General features: G+C 37.4%; 1 protein-coding gene across 1 annotated transcript in view; it reads right to left on the minus strand.

Moving 5' to 3' along the window:
* Exoc6b (exocyst complex component 6B) overlaps positions 1–23,238 on the minus strand; it is a 546,892-nt gene that overhangs the window by 148,215 nt on the left and 375,439 nt on the right. The window lies entirely within an intron of this gene.

Here is a 23,238-nt window from a genome sequence, read left to right on the forward strand (position 1 = left end):
TCCACCAAAATTTCTGCTTAGGTGGCAGAGAGCACAGGAGTGTTATTTGCAATTTCCAGTAGCGCCTTGGGTGCATACTCAGTTTATGACTCTGGCTTCCAAGTCATTAAAAAGAGAACTGCACTGGCTATAGGGAGAAATACTAGTAACAGTTAAGAATGTCAAGTTTTATTGTCCCTGAGGCCTGCCTATTAGTAAATCAAAAGGTCTTAAGTTCCCCCTACACACAGTAAATTCAAAACTGGACAGTTACTATGTCTTCAATTCTTACGTGAAGACAGTGTGATGGACATCTAATATTAATCAACTATGTACATCAAAACAACTCAAGTATTTGTTTAATGCAAATTTTTTCTTTTCAAATGTATTTCCCAAGACTGAATTTAAGAAATATATTTGCTCCTATACTTTTCTTTTGAAAATAAATAAAATTTATTAAGACATTTGCATAGACATTGGAAAAATTACTGAACAATTACTGGAATTTCTGTTCCTTAGTTTCTTAAACCTAATAGGTTTTTATACTTGCTCTATTTTTAAAAATAATTTCAATGACATAGTGTAGGGATATGGGAACACTGTGAAGTGAAATATAAATCAAGGTATTAATCTAATTAAAATATATCACAAATGTAATACACAATGTTTGTATTACACAAAATATTGACATTTCAAATAAACAGAATGAATGAATGGAAGGGCATAAACTATTAGCAGCAGTCAAGTGCCTATTTGCTTTGAGAAAATTCGCATCATTCAGAAATAATTCCATTTTGTATGTAGCTTAAGTTATAGTAGTTTTAATAAAGTAAAACTCTAAAGCTACACAAATATTTGAAAACCATGCTATCAGAAAGCTTGATATCATCCATTCTTTATATCAACAATGACCATAATCTGTGACAACTATTTATACTGTAACTATTCGACTCAAATGTACAACTGTCTTATATTCTGTTCCTGTTAAAAGCAGGAGGGATTACACGATAGCTACTGTTACTCTTTTGAGAGTCTTTTTTTTTTTTTTTGCTGGTCGTGGTGCCTGAACTCTGGGCCTGGGTGCTGTCCCTCAGCTTTTCAGCTGAAGGCTAGTTCTCTACCACTTGAGCCTCAGCCACACTTCTGGCTTTTTCTGCTTATGTGGTGCTGAGGAATCGAACCCAGGGCCTCATGCATACGAGGCAAGCACTTGATTTTAAGTGGTCACTTAAATAAGCTTCCCACGCTAGAGGGTTTATTCCAAGATTGGCAGTTAATTACTACTTCTTTTGCATCATGAAAGTTTATGTTGCACTATTTGAAACATAAACCCCTCCCTGTCAGTAGGAATCCTACCTAAGCCAAAGTACAGCAACTGTCAAGATGTTTTGCTGCCCTATATACATACAATTCAACAGAATTACCCTGTGACACATAGCTTGAATGTCTGAGAACTGGCTTCACATTCCTGAATCTCCTTATTGAGCATGTTCCCTAGGGCTAACCTATCTATGAAGCTGATGAAACCTCTCAGGAATCTGGAGGTGATGCATATTTAGTTCTCAGAGTCACTTTATGGACATAATTTTTATGACACACTGAATCTTCAGAGTCCCAAAGGATATGGTGGCCTTTGATTTACCCTTTAATAAATCAGGCAACCAGAGAATGATAATTGTCCCAAGCAGGACAAAGTGAAGAGTTCAATTTTCACATATAGCTTATGTCTAATTATTGTATATAAAATTTCTTCTTTTTTCTCATAAGTTCATGCACATACTTTTTTAAAATATACCGTTTCTTCTTGCTGTGCTAGAGACTGAATCCAGGACTTTGTGTATGCTAGACAAGCACACTACCTCCAGACCCAGTAAACTCTTTAGGGAAAAAGGCCATATCCCAATCCCTAATCAAGTATCCAAAATAGTAGATGTTCAACAAATATCATGACACAATTTTAAAAGTTGTATAAATAATAAGTTTAATTAACCATATATATTCATCACTGCCAATAAACATTTCTTATCATAAGCAAATTATTTTTAACTTCAGTATCAGTAAATAGACCATAGGAATTAATGAGTTCTTTAAAATCACAAGGACTTTGGGGAGATAAAAATCAGAATTTGATCCTTGATTTTTTATAGAGATTACTTAGCCCCTTACATTTCAAAATCTTTACTGTAAAATGTAAGACAGTAACAGAGCCTTCCTTATAGAGCAGTGATGAGGATTAAGTGAAATGACATATGTAAAGCCGTTGGCAGAATGCCTGGAATATCATAATTGATTATCATTATAGTTAGTTCTCTGTGTGACTATGCATTTATCTGCAAAGAAGCTTCATAGCTTCTACTGAATTCTAAGAGGATTCATTTAAGAAATGGTGTTCAATATCAAGAATAAAATATATCAGAAGCAATTCAGCTACCATTCAGTGATGAAATTACTGAGTTGGCATTGTAAATGTATTTATAGGCAAATATATCATTGTTTCATATGATTAATTATTATTAGAACTATGAAATTTGATAAATGTATAAAACAAATCTGTAATTTTTTTACTCTATCTACTCTCAGAAACATGACTATCTTCTCCAAGTCATTTTTAATATACGAAAAATATTTATAACAAGTATGAATATTTTTAAAAAGAGAAATTGAAATTCACATATAACTGGATCCCAATTTATATATATATATATATATATATGTATGTATGTATGTATACATATATATATAGAGAGAGAGACACACACACACACACACACATACACACTCATGACAGTTAACATTCTATAATATCTACCAAAGCTGCAATGGAGTTCTTTTTCTTTTTGGTCTAAGATGGGGACTCAAACTCGGTACACCTGATACTTTTGCTCACTGGCTAGTGGCTCAACCAATTAAGCCATGACTCCAATCCTGAGTTCTTCTTTATAGTTTATAAACACTTAAAAATCAATGACTACTTTCTTTTTTTTTCAATGACTACTTTCATATCCAAAGATGAGGAAAAGGCAAACATGTGTGTATACACACATGCACACACTTAGTAGCAGTACTAATTTAGTAATAATTTCTTTAGTAACAAGAGATATAATTTATACAAGAATTAGAATTTAAGGCACCTGGGATTGGGCTGCACATCCAAATTCAAAAAGCTGCTTGACAGAGGAAGGATGAGGGTGGCATTAGAAGCCCAGAGCCCACTGTAACACATGCTGATGCATGTACAAATTGGTGACATGAGAGGTCCTTTAGCGTTAACAATGGAAACCTTCCTTCTTTGGTATCATAAAAAGGGGTACATACATATAATTACAACCAAGTGGATGCACGGATACAACAAATCAGTCAGTGCCTACAGACAGTGGGTTTTCAGTCTCTAACTTATGCCCCCATGAAAGTTTTGAAAGTTTGGATTTCTGCAGTACAGCCTCAGCACTCTAGGGAAATTGATAACCGTGAGCCACTTAACACAGGGGGAATGGGTCAAAATTCCAGTGTGACTGGAAGATCGCTTCATCTTGGAAGGAAAATTAAGGTTGACTTTGATCAACACCAACTAATTCTACAGAGAAATTAGCTCTAGTCTTCCCTGTCCAATCAAAGGAGGGACTCAATAGTTTAACATGGTATCAGGGGCTCACTCCGGGATCCAATTTGCAAATATGAAAAATCTTTCAAAGAGACAACTATCCAATCCACCCTCTGAAGTTTGTAGAAAAAAATTTTAATTAAAATAATTCAGCACAATGTTTTAAGAAAGAAGATTTGCTTTAAATAAAAGCACAGAGGAGAAAGAAAATGAGTTTTTGCTTATCAAGTATCTAATCTTTCTCATATACCCACAAAACTATGAGACATGGGAATCACTCTAAAAAGCAGTGTTATTTCTTAATATCCTGAATTTATAATTCAAGTTATCTTCAAGGTATGATAAAGTTACTAAATGATGAAAGAATGGAATTTCAATGATTTCAATATGTAGTCTGGATATCTTACTAGCAAATCTTAAAATTAATCATTTTAACTTAGAGGGAAAAGAAAAATTGTTTTAAACTATGTCTGCTACATTCACAATTGGCTGAAGAAAATTCATTTAAAAGGCACATAATACTAAACAAAAACAAAATATTAGAATTAAAGTTCAAGAGGCTTTGAGAAGTCACAAAGACTGCATTAGTCTGTAACATGTACATCTACATAGGACATTTGGAAGCTGATCAAAAACAAGTGAAAAATCACTATAAAACTAATCCTTCTGTATCTTGATGTACTTTCTATAGAACAAAAGCAGTCTTAAAATAAAAAGACCAACAAGGTAAAATATATTTCAGAAAAGCAAAATTAGTAGAATATCTGGCAATCAGGTAAAATTATGTCAGGAAAACAATTTGTTAAATAAAAGAAATGTGAAAAGACAAATTTACAAAATGGTAACAAGAAGTCACTGGATTACATACTGCTGTTCCCCGTAAACTTTCAGTTAGTTTAAACAATGGACAAGATAGCTCTTGATGGATGTGTTAAGGACATGGTTTTGCCCCAAAGGCTAGATACTCAGTGTCCCAGAGCCTAAAGAATTCTGAGTGCTTGTTTGTATCTTAAGATCATGTCAGGTCACTTGTGTTTTTTGTGGGATTGAAAAAATAAGAGCTGTTGTTGCTGTATTAACATAATGGTTTCCTGGTTTCTGGCTCCCTGGAGCAACAGATAAGGGGTGTGCTAGATTATGAAGTGTGGCTCTGGGGAAGCTAAAGCCTTCTTGCATCATTTCAGAGTGGCTCCACTAAGCTAATTACAGAGAGGAGTTGATGGACTCCACAGGGAATCTAGACTGTGCTGGCCAGAAGAAGGTCAGCCAGATCATAAGAAGTGAGAACCAAGGAGAATAATGTGGAGACAGTTTAAAAAAAAAAAAAAAGAGGTATGTAGGGGACTCCTCAGGGTTATAATTCACTTAGAAGGGAGAGGATTATAGAACATTGGCCCTACAGTTGACAATACTGTATTATACACATAAATTGATTAGAAGAGTAGATCTCATGTTTGTATTCCTACCACAATAATAATAAATGAATAGAATAAACAGGATGGCACATACCTATAATCCTAGTTACACAGAGGAAATAGGTAGGAGGATTATAGTCCAAGGCTGACTTGAGCAAAATCACCAAGACCCTATCCAAAAAAATAACTAAAACAAACAAAAAAAGGATGCAGTACATGTCATAAGTGTCAGAATACAAGTAAAAGCCATTGAGTTTAAACTGTCAAAAAGAAAAGAAAGATAAGTACATAGAAAATAATATAAGTCACAGATATAAAATGTCCAAAAATTATGTCTGATATAGAACTTGTGTATCTAGAATATAGAGTGATTCAGTAGCTCAATTATGTGATAACAATACCAATGAAAACAGATACAGTAGACACTGAAAATATATCAGCTAATGGGGAATAGAGAATTACTCATTTTTATCTGGACAGAATAACAATTTTTCTTAATTCATGAATAAAAGGAATTTTTCAGGAGCACTGAGATGCAGGTAAGAGGCTATGAAACCCTGTAAGAGCCCAAGGAAGAACAGTGCCCTTTGAGAGGGCAGACTTGCCAATCACATTTCTGGCTCCAGAAATGACCCCAAATTTCTGGCGCTTCAGATATTATCCCATCTGACACTGGTTGATCCTGCTGTCAAAACCAACCATCTACCAAAGGAACCTTGGAGAATTATGCCTATTTGTGCACTTGAGTGAACTGACGTGACTGTTGGCCGTAGATGTGGATATATCTATATCTATATCTATATCTATATCTATATCTATCTATATATATATATATATATATCTCAGCTACTATCTGAAACAGTTATATCCTCAGAGACACACAAGGGACATACACGCTAGTCTGAGGCATGAGGGCAGACCTGTTGATTACAGTACCACAGCATATCCTAAAAAGAGCCAGACATTGAATCCAGGTATGTCTTAGAGCAAGACTAAATGAAAACACAAAAAGGGAGACATTCCCAGCTCTGACCATAGGTGCATGCCTGCAGACCTTGGTCTTAGAATAATGCAGACTCTGGAGCAGTACTGTGACTGAGTTCTAAGCCTTCTCAGTTACTGCTGGGAGCCAGAACACCAGACAGTCAGTAAGTCTTAGGAGTCTACTCAGTGAATTAGAGAAATTCACATCAATTAGCATACACAGGAAAAGGTTTGACATCTCTGGACTTCAAACCATATCCCCACAAAACTGCATCTTATGGACATAGTATACTTAAGGTAGTCAATGACACCATGGGACTAGACAGTATCCAGGACTGGTATGTGCTTCCTTCGGTACACTCAAAAGTAGCCATGTAATCAGCTCCAGCTCCACTCAATTCTTACCTGGAGGCAATTCTATCAGCAAGGTGTCTGCTGTGGTTCTTGCTCCCATTACCCCCAAATCCATGTTAAGACTCAATTCCTATACAACAGTATTGACAGGTGTAGCCTTAAAAGGTGATAGTGGTAATGTGCGTGCTAAATATGCATGCTGCACTAAATTAATCCCTAGCATGAATGAATTAGTAGATAAATAAATTAATAAATTAATTTAAAGTGATGGTTGCATCATAAGGGTTCTGTTCATAAATATAAAGGATTGAGTGCCCTTATGAGAAGGAAAGTTTGCCCTTCTCTCTTCTCCAAAATGAGACTAAAATGGTTCCTCTCCAAAAGATATAGCCTGAAGGTACCATCATGGAAGCAGATACTGGCTTCATAGAATTAGTTTAGAAGCATTCCTTCTCTTCCTATTTTATGGAAAAGTTTGATAAGCATTTGTGTTACTTATTTAAAGGTATGGTGGCAGGAATAAATCCATCCAGTCCTGGGCATTTCTAAATAAGATGTTATTATAGTTTCAAATTCATTCTTATTATAGATACATACTTAGGTTATTTATATTCTTTTGGTTTATTTTCAGAAGGTAATGTACATCTAGAAACCAATCCATTATTCCAGAATTTCTAGTTTATTAGATTATAAATTTTTGAGATATTCTCTAATGATCCTCTGAATTTCATAGTGTTGACTGTATTAATCCCTTTCTCATATCTAATGTTATAAATTTGGGTCTTCGTACTCATTTTTTAGTTTTGCTAAAATGCTTGCAAATCTTTTTTGTAATTTTTAAAAGATTGAACTTTTTGTTTCATTGATTCCTTGTTTTCTTTTAATTTCCATTTCATTAATTTCTGCCATGATCTTTATTATTTGTGTCCATCTACTGCTATTGGGTTTGGTTCTTGTCTTTCTAAGAGCTTAAATAGATATTTATGGAATGTCTGATTTCTTTCTTATTTTTTTTCTTTTAAGTCACTCAGCATTATAAATTTCCCTCTTAATTACTATGTTTGCATGTGAGAAATGTTCAAGTAAGCATATTTTCATTTTCATTTGATTCTAGGAACAGTTTTATTTCCTCACATTACTTCTTTGATGACCCTCTGATCACACATAAGTAAATTGTTCAGTTGCCACATATTTTGGCATTTTCTGTAGTTTTTCTTGTTATTGAGTTCTAGCTTTATCCACTATACACTGATAAATACAAGAAGCAACTTTGTTACAATTTGCTTTATGTCCTTAGATATGATCTATTTTTGAGAAAGTGCTAAGGGATGCTAAGAAGTGTGCTCTTCAGTTGTTGGCTAGAATATTCTGCAGCTGTCTATTAAGTCCTTTTGGTATATATCTAGTGACATTTAATTTCCTCAAGCTTTTAGTCTGGATGAGCTAAGTTGGTTTTTTGTTTGTTTGCTTTTGTTTTGTTTTGTTTTCTTTTGTTTGGCCAGTGATGTGCATTTCTTGTAGGCAGTAAATGGTTGGATCTTGTTTTTAAAAATTTAGTCTGCCAGCCGGGCATGGTGGCTCACGCCTATAATCCTAGCTACTCAGGAGGCTGAGATCTGAGGACGAGGTTCAAAGCCAGCCGGGGCAGGAGAGACCGTGAGACTCTTATCTCCAATAAACCACCAGAAAACCGGAAGTGGCGCTGTAGCTCAAGTGGTAGAGCGCTTGCCTTGAGCTGAAGAGCTGAGGGACAGCACCCAGGCCCAGAGTTCAAGCCCCACGACCGACAAAAAGTAATAAAATTTAGTCTGCCAGTTTATGTGTTACAAAATGGATATTCAGAAAGGTATGCAGTAATTTCTGCTATTGTAATGATTTTGTGCTGTTTGATTCTTCCATACACTTCATATATTCATCTAGTGCGAAATATTTTTCCCAATATTTCCATTGTTGTAATTATCTTCTTTTAGGTGCAGGATTCCTTTAAGCATCGCAGTATTATTTTGGTGGTCATGAATTAGTCATTTTTTGTTGTTTATTAATAGAAGATTTTAATTTCCCTTCAATTATGAAGGATAGCTCTAATGAGTACAGTAATCTAGGTTACTAGTTATTTTCTTTTGGGGTTGAAAATACATCATTCACATGCACTCCTTGATCTTCAAACATCTGTGAAAAAACTTGCTATGGAGAAACTTGCTGAGGGTTTAGCCTGATCGGTGACTTGGTTTTGCATTGCTGCTTTCAATATTCTTTCCATGGTGTGTATATTTAATGTTTTAATAATCATATAACATGGGGATTATTTTGGCCCTGCTGGTTAAGAAACCTTAAAACTTACTGAACCTATCACAAGGTCTGAATAGCTAGGTGCACATGATCATACAAAATGATGCTTATTGAACTCCAAGAAAGAAGCAAGAGAGGTTTTTATCTTATTGTTTCTGGTCCTTTTTTCTTTCTTTTCTTTCTTTCTTTTCTTTCTGTCTTGGGTTCATTCCCTTCTGTCACTGTTTTTGGTTTCTGTACCTTTTGTCTTGTATATAAGTTTGTATGACTTGTATGACTTTGTCCCACAGAAACGGTGGGACAAAGGGTGAACCAATTCAGTAGTGAAACCCATTAGACAGTATGCTGGAAATGTATTTTACAACTTGGTGAGAGGGAGTTGGGAGGGAAAAAACTGGGAAAGAATGAGGGAGGGGATGACACTGTTCAAAAGGAACAGTGTTCATTACCTGACTTATGTCACAGTAACCCCTTTGTACATCACCGTTACAATAAAATTTAAAAACAACAACAAAAAACCCTCTTGAACTTGAATGGCTGCTTCATTTTCAAGATTTGGGAAGCTTTCTGCTATAACTTTATTGGGATTTTTTATTTTTTGGCCAGACTTGGGGCTTGAACTCAGGGCCTGGGCAGTGTTCTGAGCTTCTTTTGCTCAAGGCTAGCACTCTACCACTTGAGCTGCAGCACCACTTGTGGCTTTTTCTTTTCATGTGGTACTGAGGATTTCTTCATGCATGCTAGGCAAGCACTTTACCACTAAGCCACATTCCCAACCCCACTTTGCTGAATTTTATATGACCTTAGCTGGTAACATTTCTCCTTCACTTTGCCTATCATTCATGGCTTTGTCTTTTCAACAGATACTGAATGTTCCAGTTGTTTTTTAAAAATTATTATATTTTATTATAAAGGTGATGTACAGAGGGGTTATAGTTACATAAATAATGAGTACATTTCTTATCAAACATTGTTACCCCCTCCCTTGTTTCTCTCCCACTTTCTGCCCTCCTACCCCAACTCTCCCACCCAACAAGTTCTTTAGTTTTATTTCCTCTATCTTCATTTCCATGTTATATCTACTATGTATTCCAGCCCTACTATTCTGTCTCAAGTTGAATTTCAATTTGATCTTTCTTTTTCTCAATTTCTACAGCTTTATTTTTTGCTTCTCTCATGTCCTACACACATTGTCTTTCTTATTTTGTTTGGTTCTTTATTTGAGTTTTCTTGTATGTAATTCATTCATGTCCTCTTTAATTTCATTGAAATTCTTTTTTTTTGGGGGGGGGGGTCCAGTCCTGGGGCCTGACCTCTGGTCTGGGCACTGTCCCTCAGCTCTTCAGCTCAAGGCTAGTGCTCCACCACTTGAGCCACAGCGCCACTTCCGGCTTTTTTTCTTTTTGCTTATGTGGTGCTGAGGAATCAAACCCAGGGCCTCAGGCATGCAAGGCAAGCGCTCTACCACTGAGCCACCTTCCCAGCCCTCATTGAAATTCTTATGATCATTTTTGTTGAAGTCTTTGAGATTTCATCCACATCCTTATCATTAGTGCTTGTTACTGTGAAGTTGTGCAGATTTTGAGAAGTCATCCTGCCTTATTTTTTCACATTCCTTGTTTCTGTGCTGCGATTTGCACATACGAAGCCAAGTGAGAAAAGGCTGTGAAAAATCAGGATTAAGAGGGTCCGTATACAGCAGTTCACATTGAGATATCATATGATTTGGAGGATCTGGCCTAAGCACTCAAACTCACCTAGAAGCCAACACACACACACACACACACACACACACACACACACACACACACACACACACACACACACACACACACACACACAGGTAGAAGACCCTGGAGACAGAATACATCAAGCCTTAGACTTCCTGCTTTAGTTCCTTGGCCTTAGGAAATGGTATTTCTTCCACAACAGGGAGTACCTGGTCTGTAACCACCACATCCTTTCCTCCTGGAGATCTCAAGACTATAGGACACTGTCTTTTCCACAATCACTGCTCATACAATCACCATGTCAAGGTAGCCCAAGACTCCACATTTGATTGTTCCTTCTTTTCAAACTTCCAGAGTAATTCCAACTTAGGCATATCTTCAAGATACTAAGTCAAAGATGAGAGCAACAGAAAGTCTTTCTTCATTAAGGCTTGCCTTCTTTGTTTCATCAAATTTCTGCACTGAGTTTAAAGCTTGCAGAAAGGTTTAAGATTATCCTGTGACTAAAATTTCTAGTCCTTCGTGAGGCCTGCTGGGTTCCCCATGTGACTCCATCTTTAGCCTTGAAACTCTTGGCAGCTTTTATCAGTTACCTGTTTCTCCATGCTTTCCATCTGTCCTACTTCTTCTTTTGTGAATCCCAATGATTTTTCTCTGTGAGAGCCCGAAAAGCCTAGCTGTGAGACCCAAAAGGATTGGGAGTTTGGAAGGCCTTCTCCCAACATTCTCTGAGAACGCTGAGAGTTTCCTGGAAAGGTCAATCAATCCTAGCTTAAAGGGAATCCAGATTTCTATCCAGGGTATGAGCTAATTCTACCCAAAATTGCCTGGGAGCCTGGGGGTAGACTAAGGTTTATACAAATTGTAAGCTGTTCACTGTTTAGCTCTCATTCTCAGGATAAGGAAGTCATCCACCACTTGTATAAAAATATAGTCACAGGTTGATGTTTGTACCCTTCTGCACATACTTCCTTATATAAAACCAATAAAAAACCTTGGTGAGTGGAACCTTGGAATCAGAAGCTGGAGGGAGGCTACAGTACCCTTGGTACCCCAAAAATGATGTTAGAATAGATCAATAATATTAACAGCTGTTGTTTGTATTTTGAAGACTTAAAGACAATCCTTAGAAAGGCTAAAAACAGAGACAGTATTCAGATAAATTATTAGAGGAGACATTACAAATGACATCAGAGAAATAAGTATTTTAAGAAATTTCTAGGTGCATATGACTCTTTGGCTTCGCTCACTCTTCTTCAGTTCTTTCTGTTGTTTTCATACTCATTAACCTCTATTATTCTGTCAGCACATTCATTGATTCTTTCAGGGCAAATCTGTGAATCCCCTTTAGTGAATTATTATTTTATTTATTGTACTTTGCAGCTCTTGAAAATCTTTTGTTTTTTTTCCTTTACCTTTCTATCTCTGTAGTAATAATTCCATTTTGCTCATGTGTGTGTGTATGTATATATATATATGTATATATATACATAAACATAAACAGACACATAAACACACACACACACACACACACATATATATATATATATATATATTTACTTTCTTGTATATCCTCTTTGCTTGCCTGAGTATCTTTAAAAGTTATTTTAGAATATTCATTATTAGGTCTTTTTCAGTGACAGCAATTTCTGTGCTTTAGGCAGACAATATTTTTTTGTTCTTACAACATTTTTTAAACTAGTTGAATCTAATAAACTAGATAAACTGTACTACACCAGACAATAGAATGTCACATGGTATTAAAAAGAAATGGGTCACCAAACTATAAAAAGATATGAAGAAATTTTAAGTGCTCATTACTAAATGAAAGAAGACGATGTTAAAAAGTTATATACGATGTGATTCAAATTATATAACATTCTGGATAAAGGACAGGTATAAAGAAAATAACAGATCAATGTTTGAGAGAGCATAGAGAGCCGTGCAGAATGCAAAGGAAGAAGTGTGTGTGTGTGTGTGTGTGTGTGTGTGTGTGCGCGTGCGCGCGCGTACGCGCCAGTCCTTGGAATTGAACTTGCCAGACATGCTGTCCCTGAGCTTTTGGGCAAAAAGCTAAGGCTGTACTCTAACACCTGGGTGACAGCTTCATTGCTGGCTTTTTTTTTTGAGTAGTTTATTGAAGATAAGAGTCTCTTAGACTTTCTTGCCTGGGATAGCTTTGAACCATGATCTTCAGATCTCAGCTTCCTGAATAGTAGGATTACCGCACCTGGCCTAGCTCAGGAATGTTTTCTTTTCCAGTCCCGGGGCTTGAATTCAGGGCCTGGGCACTTGTTCCTGAGTTTCTTTTGCTCAAGGCTAGCACTCTGCCATTTGAGCCATAACATCACTTCCAGTTTTTCTTCTTAGGTGGTATTGAGGAATCGAATCCAGAGCTTCATGCATGCTAGGTGAGCACTCTACCACTAAGCCACATTCCCAGCCCTAGCTCAGGAATTTTTAGGGAAGTGAAACTATATGAAATCATAAAGGTGAGTATATGTTATAAATTAGTCCAGACTCACAGAATGTATATTAACTCTAAAGCATGAACTCTGTGGAATAAGGGTGTGTTTTGTAGGCACACTGATTGTAACAAATGGACTACCCTAGTGTAGAATGTTAAAACTGGAATGAACTATGTGTATGGAGGACAAAGAGTAGACTGGACTTTCTGTACTGTCCTCTCAGTTTTGCTGTGAAGTAAAACTACCCAGAAAAATGTCTCCTAAATTTTTTATTTTAAAAAGAAAAAGTGAAGGCAAACTATAAGTTATTTTAAGGTTTGTTTCAGGAAATATGATTCATAAATGCTAAAGAGATTTATGAAACCTAAAGTTCAACTCTCCAAGTTTCTTTTGCTAAAAAAAATACTAGTACAGAAATAAGCAGGTTTTTAATTAATAAAGATGCACTGCTCTATGATCTACACAGATATTACATGCATGAAGGGTTACTCATGCTGCTTCTAAGTAAATAAGACAATGAATCTCCATTAGACTGCGACATGTACAGTACAGTGAGAGGAAACGAAAGGTAAGACACTATAGGGATTGATGTCACTGACAGTACATATGCACCTGCAAGGAGAAACTGTCTTAAAAGGAATATCTAGAAAAAGACAAGATGGGTGTTTTTAACATTTTACCTAGTATTAACTAGGAAAAAATAATTTTCCTGAAGACTTAAAGGAGAAATGAAAAATAAGCTCCTCCAAGGATCCAGAAATACTGGATCCTTTACTAAAATCAACGTGTGGTTCTTTGTCTGGGCAGGTATTATTCTAATTTGTGGATAAGAACATTTTCATTTACATTAACTAGTTATCAGGGTGAGTACTGCCTTGCATTATTCCATGTAGTGGAATAAAGATTAAGGGGAGTTAAAGACTATAACAAGTGACACAAGTATGCTGCCACAAGGCATTGGATTTCCCCTTAATACCTTTAGTATTCCACAGACAAATAATAGCCAGGGCTACCAAAGATATCTAGGACTTAAACCTAAAACCCTAGAATCCCAAAGTTGAAAAGAGCACTTGTAATTACTGAGAACTTCAACAGAAAGAAAAATAAGGCCAAAAAGGTTAAATCAGTGAAGCAGTTAAACTCTAATCCCTCTAAGTCTGTCTATTATTTCAATATGTATCTTCTACCCTAGAATATCCAAAAACAAATATTTACTTCACTTTTTCTTTTATATGCATGTTGCATATTCTTTTCCACTTAGTAAGAAAACAATGAAATCATTAAAAAAATACATAGATCTGTGTCAAAACATAACTTTCCTCTAAAGTTTCTGAATGCTTATAATTTAGGGGACAAAATGTAGACCAATTTTACAATAGTCCTTTTAAAATCACAGAGAAAGAAGCCTAAGTCAGTAATCAGCAGTGCTTCTGTGTATAATCTTAGGAAAGTTGAAGATCTGCCATGAAAGGAGTGAGGTTCCAGAGAGATGAGAAAAGCTGAGTTCTAAAGTAGTAACTGTATCTCCTTGATATTTTTACTATGCTTTTAGGGACTTAATTTTATCCATGTGTTTGTTCAGTACTGACTATTCTGCTGTACAAATATATTTTCAAACCAACAGATCTCTAAAGTTTTACCCTGAGAAGAATTCTGTTGCATATGTAATGCTATAGTGAAGGTAATTCTATAGGAAAGTACTGTCTATATAGAAATGTAAGCCTCTAGTGAGTTTTGCAACTTCAAATAGACATATTAAAAGCAGAAACAAGTGAAAATTTGCTTTAAAATCAATGAAATAACTTGTCTAACTCAATATATCCAAGCATGAAATTAGTATTTTCAAAACTTTTGAAACATTTATATATTTTCTAAAATTTTGTATATATTTTACCTTATAGTACGTGTCATTTCTGACTAGCCACGTTTTAAGTGCTCAATAGCTATTTATGGCTGGATGATAAAAGGGTGCATAACATAGCTCTAGATGCTGCTGCTTATAATGAATGCAAACAAAATGCAGGTGTGTGCAGAATGATAATATTTTAAAATGACAAGAAAGGCTCCTCACTAATGCAGTCCGGCAATAAGCACTAACAGGTTCAATAGCTAGCAAGGGCTTGTTTTCTGGTTCATAGGCAGCACTTTCTCACTCTGTGTTCAAAGGGTAAAAGAGGTAAGGAATCTCACTGGGGTCACTTTTAGAAGAATACAAATCCTCCTCCTCATCATTCCTCATCATCTAATCATGTCCCAAAGGCCCTATTTCCTAATACTATTATATTTATTTTTTCTTCTTCTTTTTTTTTTTTTTTTTTGGTCGGCTGTGGGGCTTGAACTCTGGGCCTGGGCGCTGTCCCTCAGCTCTTCAGCTCAAGGCAAGTGCTCTACCACTTGAGCTACAGCGCCACTTCCGGTTTTCTGGGGGTTAATGGAGATAGGAGTCTCATGGTCTCTCCTGCCCGGGCTGGCTTTGAACTGCGATCCTCAGATCTCAGCTAGGATTACAGGCGTGAGCCACCAGCGCCCGGCTACTATTATATTTCTGAACTTGGGAGAGACACAAACATTCAAGACTATGGTAGTCCAGTTCTAGTTCTGAGCAGTTCATCTTAACACCTGAAAATTAATTACTGTATGACAGAGGTATGGGATTCATACATTCTTCAATGCACTTGTCAGTAAATTTCTGTTACCTCTCTAATAATTCTTCCAAAAGTCTCTTCAGCCTATTTTGCTTACTAATATCTGATTTTTTTCAATTTATTCTATTGAAAAGTCTTAAATCATTTTGTGGGAAAAAAAAATTTTAAAGGAGTTATTTCCTAGCTAAGAATGACACTAATAATGTGCCACTGCAAATGTTCCAAAATAAATAAATAAATAATGAAGATTAAAAAGAAAGATCAAGCCAGGCATCATTGTCTCATGCCTGCAATCCTAGCTCATGAGGTGGCTGAGATCTGAGGATCATGGTTCAAAGTCAGCCCTAGCAGGAAAGTCTGCAATTAACCACTCAAAAACCTAGAAGTGGAGTTGTGGCTCAAAGTCATAGAGCACTAGCCTTGAGATTAAAGAGCTCAGGGACAGTGCCCAGGCCCTGAGTGCAAGCTCCATGACAAAAAAAAAAAAAAGTATCAAGAATGCTAACTTCAGGTCTAATATACTTCTGGCTTTCCTTCTTTGATCATGGATTTGTTCTGTATTAATAGACTCTTATTCCTCATAGCCTCACAAATGGAATTTGATGCGATACACAAATTAAATGGCTGCAATATATCAGTATCAACATAAATATTAGTATGCCATGCTATTTACAAAGGGTAATGACTTTATTTTCAGAAGTCAGGAGCTACCTGACTAGGATGATTCTTACTAGAGCATGTAAACTTGACACTAATGTTGTAAAGTAAATCGTCCCAGAAGTCACATTTTAAAATAAAGAATATTGGAGTCTTTATTATACCTTTAACAGGCTGCAGGACGCCAGTTGTTACAAAGGCCTGCAGCACACAAATACACAGCTAGGAATCATGCTAAAGAGGAAAGAGATAACAAAAATAATACCAACAAGCCAATTCAGCTCCAATGGAGAGCTGAACTGGGACTCCATGACTGGAGACGAGCCAGGAGATAGGACACAGGACAAGATCGCAGAGACACACAGCATGGAGCCCAGAGGCTAGGCTGGTCGGGCCTAAATAGGTCGGTGCAGGGGACAGATCCTCAGGAAATTCCCAGTCCCAAGCACTAGACTGACAGATTCAGTAACCTATCAGCCAAGTGCCTGCCCCTGCCTCCAGGGGTCCCAGCAAGCTCCTTACCTGGGAGTCTGTGGAGGAGGGCAGGGGGGAGGGGTTTCCTTCCCCCAGCATGAAGATAAGATGTTAGACCCTACCATCCACCATGTGGCCAATATGGTGCCAACCAGACCTGGCCTCCTTACTTCACTAAGAGCTGAGTTTGGGGTTATGTTTTCCATTTTCTTCCTAAATCAAACAAACAAAAGCAGAAAAAGAGAATCTCTGCTAATGGTCCCCAAGACCTGGGTCTGGCATACACTCTAAGGAAACATTAGGCAAATTAGGACTCCAGAGGACTACTAAGAATGAAGGAGATTGGTATTTAAAAGGCATTTCATTTGAAGAAAAAGGTATATAAGCAATTTCTTTACATGATAGTCCCCATCCTGGGCCTTCAACTCAAGAGCTGGTTGCTGTCTCTGAGCTATTATGTTCAGTTCTCTACTATTTGATCCACAGCTCCATTTCTAACTGTTTGGTGGATGAGAGATGAGACTCAAGGCCTTTTCTGCCTGGGCTGCCTTTGAACTGTGATCCTCAGATCTCAGCTTTCTGAATGGCTAGGATTACAGGTGTGAGTCCCTGGTCCCCAGCTAGACCGCTGCATTTGTTTTATTGTTGTTGTTGGTCCAGGGCTTGAACTCTGGGCCTGGGCACTGTCCCTCCCTGGGCAATTCAGCTCAAGGTGAGCACTCTACCACTTGAGCCACAGCACTACTTCCAATATTCTGGTGGTTAATTGGAGATGAGTGTCAGGGACTTTCCTGCCTGAGCTGACTTTGAACGGTGATCCTCAAACCTTAGCCTCCTGAGTAGCTAGGATTACAGGTATGAGCCACCTGCACCTGGCTTAAACTGCTGCATTTTAAGAAATGTCTTTACTACTAGGAGGTACTGGGTATTTCAAATAATAAAGACTCTCTTGTCTTGAAAATGATCCTGTTGCAAAGGCCCTCAAAAATGCTTTTGTAGAGAAGAGCAGAGAACCTTGCCCTTTTCTCAGGTTAATTGCCTAACCAGAGGATTATGCTACACCTTGTTTTCATCCATTAACAGGAAGACATTTGACAAAGAGATTCCAGTGAGTCAAAGCAAAGAGCAAGCCATAACAGTCTGACTCAGGAAGCCCAGACTTGTTCCAGAAAGGCACTTTATTCAGAAAAACAAAAAACAGGAAAACAAAACAAAACAAAAAAACAGAGAGAAGAGAAAGGCAACTTTTACTGCTGTTACAAAAAAAAATGATTTCTTTTTTACTTTTAGTCACGTTATATAAGGTATTTGGTGTTTTTACAAAGTAGTTGTTCAAAGTCATTAGGTTTAACGACAACATTAAAACAAAACACTTAGATTTTCAGAGGCTGTGAAATACACCCATTCTTCCCTCTCTTTCAAAATCAATTTCTTAATTAGGTGCTTACAAATATTGGTGCAAGGTCTTTATTTTACATTAATTTAACTCTCTAGAATCTGTTCTACCACTCCCAATAAAATTTCTTTCTCAAACCTTCTTGCTCTCCATCTTAATAAAGTAAAATTTTTATGTCTCTTTGCATGCACTCTACAATACTAGAGACATATTATATAGATTGACTATCTTTAATTAGAAGATCTGAAATCCCAAATGCTAAGAAAACAAAGTTTTTGAGTGTCATCATGATAATGTGGAAAAGTCCATATGTGGCTTCACATGACAAGTTGCAGTAAAAAAATTCAGGTACAATAAAAATATCGTATAAGATATCCTGTAGGCAATGGCTCAGAGGTACATATGAAATACAAATGAATTTAGACTTAGGTCTCATCTCTAAGACATCTTATTAAGTTTATGTAGACATTTCTAAAGCCAAAGCAAACTCAAAATCTGATGCCGTTTTGGTTGTTAACAGGCCGAAGGAGGGCAGAGTGAGCTGAGAAAAGCTACTTCCTTATAATACCACCTGTCCCATTTATACACCACCTGTCCCAATCGTCCTGTCCTTCCGGGGCACTAGCCCAAAACTGTTCAAACTCACAAGACGAGTTACCTGCTAAAAGTTCCTGCTGACCCCACCATATAAACCCTGCTACTGTAAGGTCCATTCCTGGAACAGACTTCGCCCAGTACCTGCATTACCTAGGCAACTGGGATATCTGGAAGAGGTCACATCTGCATCTGCTGAGGTCACATCTTAGTCTGATGTGGCCACACCTTTCTCCCACCTGATCCCACATCCCTTTTTACCTGGACACACCTTTCCCTGCCCCCTATAAGGCCTAACCCGGGGCCAGATGCTCTCTTTTGCCAGCTGCATAGAGTGCCAATCTTGCCTGGTCCCAGCAGGTCTACTGAATAAACCTACCCCTTACCTGAATACCACGTGCATGGTGCTGTTCTTACTCGGCTACCTCTTTTTAAAAACCTAACAGCTACAACCAGATTCTGAGTGGTCTCTCTGATCCCAACCAGGGAGTTTACCTGGGAGCGCACCCCAATGAACTTTTCTTTCTTCACCTTTACCTCCTCCTGCATGTTCTTCCTCACCTAAAACCTTACACTTTATGTTGCTAAGTTTTCCTGGTCTGGTCTCAAACTCTCCATCTTCTTATCTCTGCCTCCCAAGCCTGAATTCTGGTAACTCTAATTCTGAATGTAGTCTTACTTGATCCACATGTAGTCTTATCACTCTTCTATGCAATTTTCTCAAGCACCACTTAAGCCAGCACGTTATGCCTTAGTTATTTTTCAGATAGAGTCTTGGGATTTTTTTTGCCCATGCTGGCCTTGAATCAAGGATGCTACCTTTCTCTGTCTCTCAAGAAGCTGTGATTACAAGCATATAACTACCACACCTAATGATTTTTTAAGGCAGAGGATTATCATGTTTCTCTCACATTAAACTGTATAAACAGCTATCAGGGTTCTTAGAATAAAATATGCACTTCTTAATAAGGTATCCAGAACCTAATGATGACTTATATTTACATCACTTCCTTTGACTATACCACTTAATTCCATCCCATTTTTCAGTTACAATGAACGTTATCAAGTATGCCATGCTCTTTATGCCCTCTCAGAATTTGTACAGACTTCTGCCTTTGTCTAGACATACTACCTACCACATTTCACATAAACGGCTAACCCTTATTCATCAACAATTCTATATTTTATTTCACTCCACTGACATAAATCAAAAGGATAAAAGAGTAAAGGGAAAGATGAGTTATACAAATTCACATTTTCCTATTTAGTGATTAAAAAAAGACAAAACCCGGGCCTCAGTTCAAACATTCAAGCAGTGACTCCACCATAGAGTCACCTTTATTCTTGGGAAAGTAGAACATAGAGGTAGAGAAGAGATCACTAACCATTACAAGGAACTATGGGCACGACTTTTAAAATTCTAGACATTGTCCTACAAGTATCTAAAAATTTCAGTTTTCTAAATGGAAGTGTTGGCAATGATTTCTTTTTACACTTTCTAAATACTAACCTTAGACACATGAGATTAGTTGTGTGTGTGCATGCATGTGCACGAGTGTGTGCATGCCTGTGAGTGCATGTGTGTGCACCTGTGTGTGTGTGTGTGTGTGTGTGTGTGTGTAGATTTAGATGCTAGCACTAGGGTGCTCTTGCTTAAACTTGTCACTCACGGCTAACACTCTAACACTTGAGCCACACTTCTACTTCCAGCTTTCTTGCTGGTTAACTGAGGATGAGTCACAAAGTTTTGTCTGCCCAAGCTGGGATTTATCTGCCTAAGCTAGCTCTGAACTGTGATCCTCACATCTCAACTTCCTGAGTAGCTAGGATGATAGGCATTAGCCACTAGCACCTGGAAAACAGGTAGTTATGGCAAAGCATAGAATATTTCTTCTTTCAAAATCTCTTACAATAATATTTTCAAAGACATGGTATTTTGTATGGTCCCAGCTAACTTCCTATGAAATGGTCCAATTAAAATGGGCACCAGTGCCCCACACCTGTAACCTTAGCTACTCAGGAGGCTGAGATCTGAGGATTGCAGCTCAAAGCCAGTCCGGACAGGAAAGTCCATGAGACTCCTATCTCCAATAAACTATCAGAAAACCAGAAATGGTGCCATGGCTCAAGTGGTAGAGCGATCGCCTTTAGCTGAAGAGTTGAGGGGTAGCACCCAGGCCTAGAGATCAAGCCCCATGATCGACCAAAAAAAAATACAAAAGGTATAAACATTCCGCTATATTTTGTTTTGGAGAGTAGCAAGAACAATAATTACATCAGAAATTCTTGAGAGAGACTGGCTTTTCACAAACATTAAGGTTTTGGGTGCTGGGCACTGGTGGCTCATGCCTATAACCCTAGCTATTCAGGAGGCTGAGACCTGAGGCTTAGAGTTCAAAGATAGCCTGGGCAGGAGAGTCTGTGAGACTCTTATCTCCAATTAACCACCAGAAAACTGGAAGTATAGCTGTGGCTCAAAGTGGTAGGGTGATAGCTTTGAGTTATCTCAGGGATAGTGCCCAGGCCCTGAGTTCAAGCCCCACAACAGATAGAGGAAAAAAAAAGATTTTTGACTATGTGAGCAAAAGGAAGGGATCATCAGCTTGGTGGAAGTACCAGAAGTGCTAAAGACATAACAACATTTCACTTGAGATGATATATCTACAGAAGGAGATATATCTACAGAAGGAGATAGCTATTCACTGCTCTTGGGACAATGGTGTGGTCTCTGGTTTGAAATGATTAGGATAAACTATGACTTTACTGACTTACTGAAAATGCTTGAGTATTTCTAAGCAAATTATGAGGATTCATAAAGTTTTTCAATAATTATTTTAAAATATTCTAAAAAAGAATTATTATTGTTTTATACTTTCTTTAAATAAAAAAATATGTTCAGACTGAGGGTCAAGTGATACTGAAGTAGAAAAAAATATGCCTTTTCTTTTCTTTTCTGAAAAGACATTAATCTTTCTACTCCCTGGAACTTCTAATGTACATAAAGTCTCAGAGCTGGGAAAATATGAGCGGATCCTAAAACATCTTTAATGGGAAGTACAGAGAAAGAAGGAAGGAGCATCAAGCTCGGTATAACCATTATTTAAAACATCCAGTTTGCACATTCAAAAGCATATAGGAAAAAAAAAAGAAACTATAGGGGAATAAGTTCAGTCTCTACTGCCCTAACTCATCTTCTTTGATAATTATTTAAATAAAACAGGAATATAAAAAGGTTTAAACAATTTCAAAGAACAAGCCACTGTCCTTAGAGATGAGACAAAGCCCACCTCAACCAAATAGCCAGACAGAATTGCAGGGTATTGGGAGAATTTGTTATAGAAAAACTTCACTGAGAATTATCCTTCACGTGCTTCCTCCTCACTAATATGCCCCACAAACAATTCAAGGTACTTTGTCAGTGTTGGAAATCAGTAGCAGGGTTTGACAGTGATATATAACAAGGTTAGAGCAGCATGATCTATCTCCATTTGCTTGACAAGGGTGGCATCTCAAGCCGTGGTGAGGTATAGGTTGCATGCTCTCACTGCACAGGTTGGCATTGTCTACTAGCATTTACTGGCAAATGACTGGCAAAGAGATGAGAAACAATGGCTGATTTATCTTCGATAGCACAAGGAACTTTAGAATATAAACAAAAATATCTACTGACCCATGTCTAAGACTTGTCCTGTCAAAGAACATAGAGTCCATCACCCATAATCAAAGAGAAGTGACAGTGCCATTTTAAAACAGCAAGAGTTTCTATCTGGGCTCTCCATTTCTAAGAAAGGCACATCATAAAAGTACTGCCCCTAGTCTGACAAGCCTTTTACATGTGGAAAGACAAAAGTTAGACTTTTGTTGAGTGTAAGATATTTATTCCCACATTATTTTATATCTGAGAATCCAAGCTCATTCTTGCTTTCAAAAAGAACTGGTAGAAAATGAAGAGACAAAGGAGAACAAATGTAGCAGTGGTACTCACAGGATACTATGTTGAAAACAAACTATACAACTTGTGGTTGGGGGATAGGAGGGAAAAACTGGGAGAGAGCAAGAGAAATAGGGACATTGTCCAAAAAGAAATGTACTCTTTACCTGACTTGTGTAACTATAACCCCTCTGCATATCAAGACAAAATGAAAAAAGAAAAAAAGAACTGATAGAGTCCGGGTTCAAGTGGCTCACACCTATAATCCTAGCTATTCAGGTGGCTGAGATCTAAGAATTACAGTTTGAAGCCAGGCAGGGCAGGAAAGCCTTTAGCAAAAAAGCCCAGGGACATTGCCCAAGCCCTGCGTTAAATAAAGCACCAGGACTGGCACAAAGAAAATAAAAAAGAACTAGGACAAACAGGTCAAACAATTTATAAGTTTCCCAAGAAGCTTTTGCATACATTCAGTGAAAATTATATGTCTAAGAAAATGATATTGGACTATCATGTGCCTATTTTTACCCTACAAATATCTACTGCAATTGAGTTTGAAGGCTGATATCTTGTACAAAATATCCAATATGCTAGTGAAGTGGACCCTGAGATGGGGCCCAACCTGGTAAGATTCCATTTTGAGCTTTGCCTTTGTTTTAGGGATTTTAGACTCCATGGGCCTAGTTTCCCAAATGAAAAAAATTCATCTGGTCCCCCTCCCCTC

The sequence above is a fragment of the Dipodomys ordii genome, unplaced genomic scaffold, assembly GCF_000151885.1.
Source record: "Dipodomys ordii isolate 6190 unplaced genomic scaffold, Dord_2.0 Scaffold220, whole genome shotgun sequence".
In the NCBI taxonomy this organism is placed as follows: Eukaryota; Metazoa; Chordata; class Mammalia; order Rodentia; family Heteromyidae; genus Dipodomys; species Dipodomys ordii.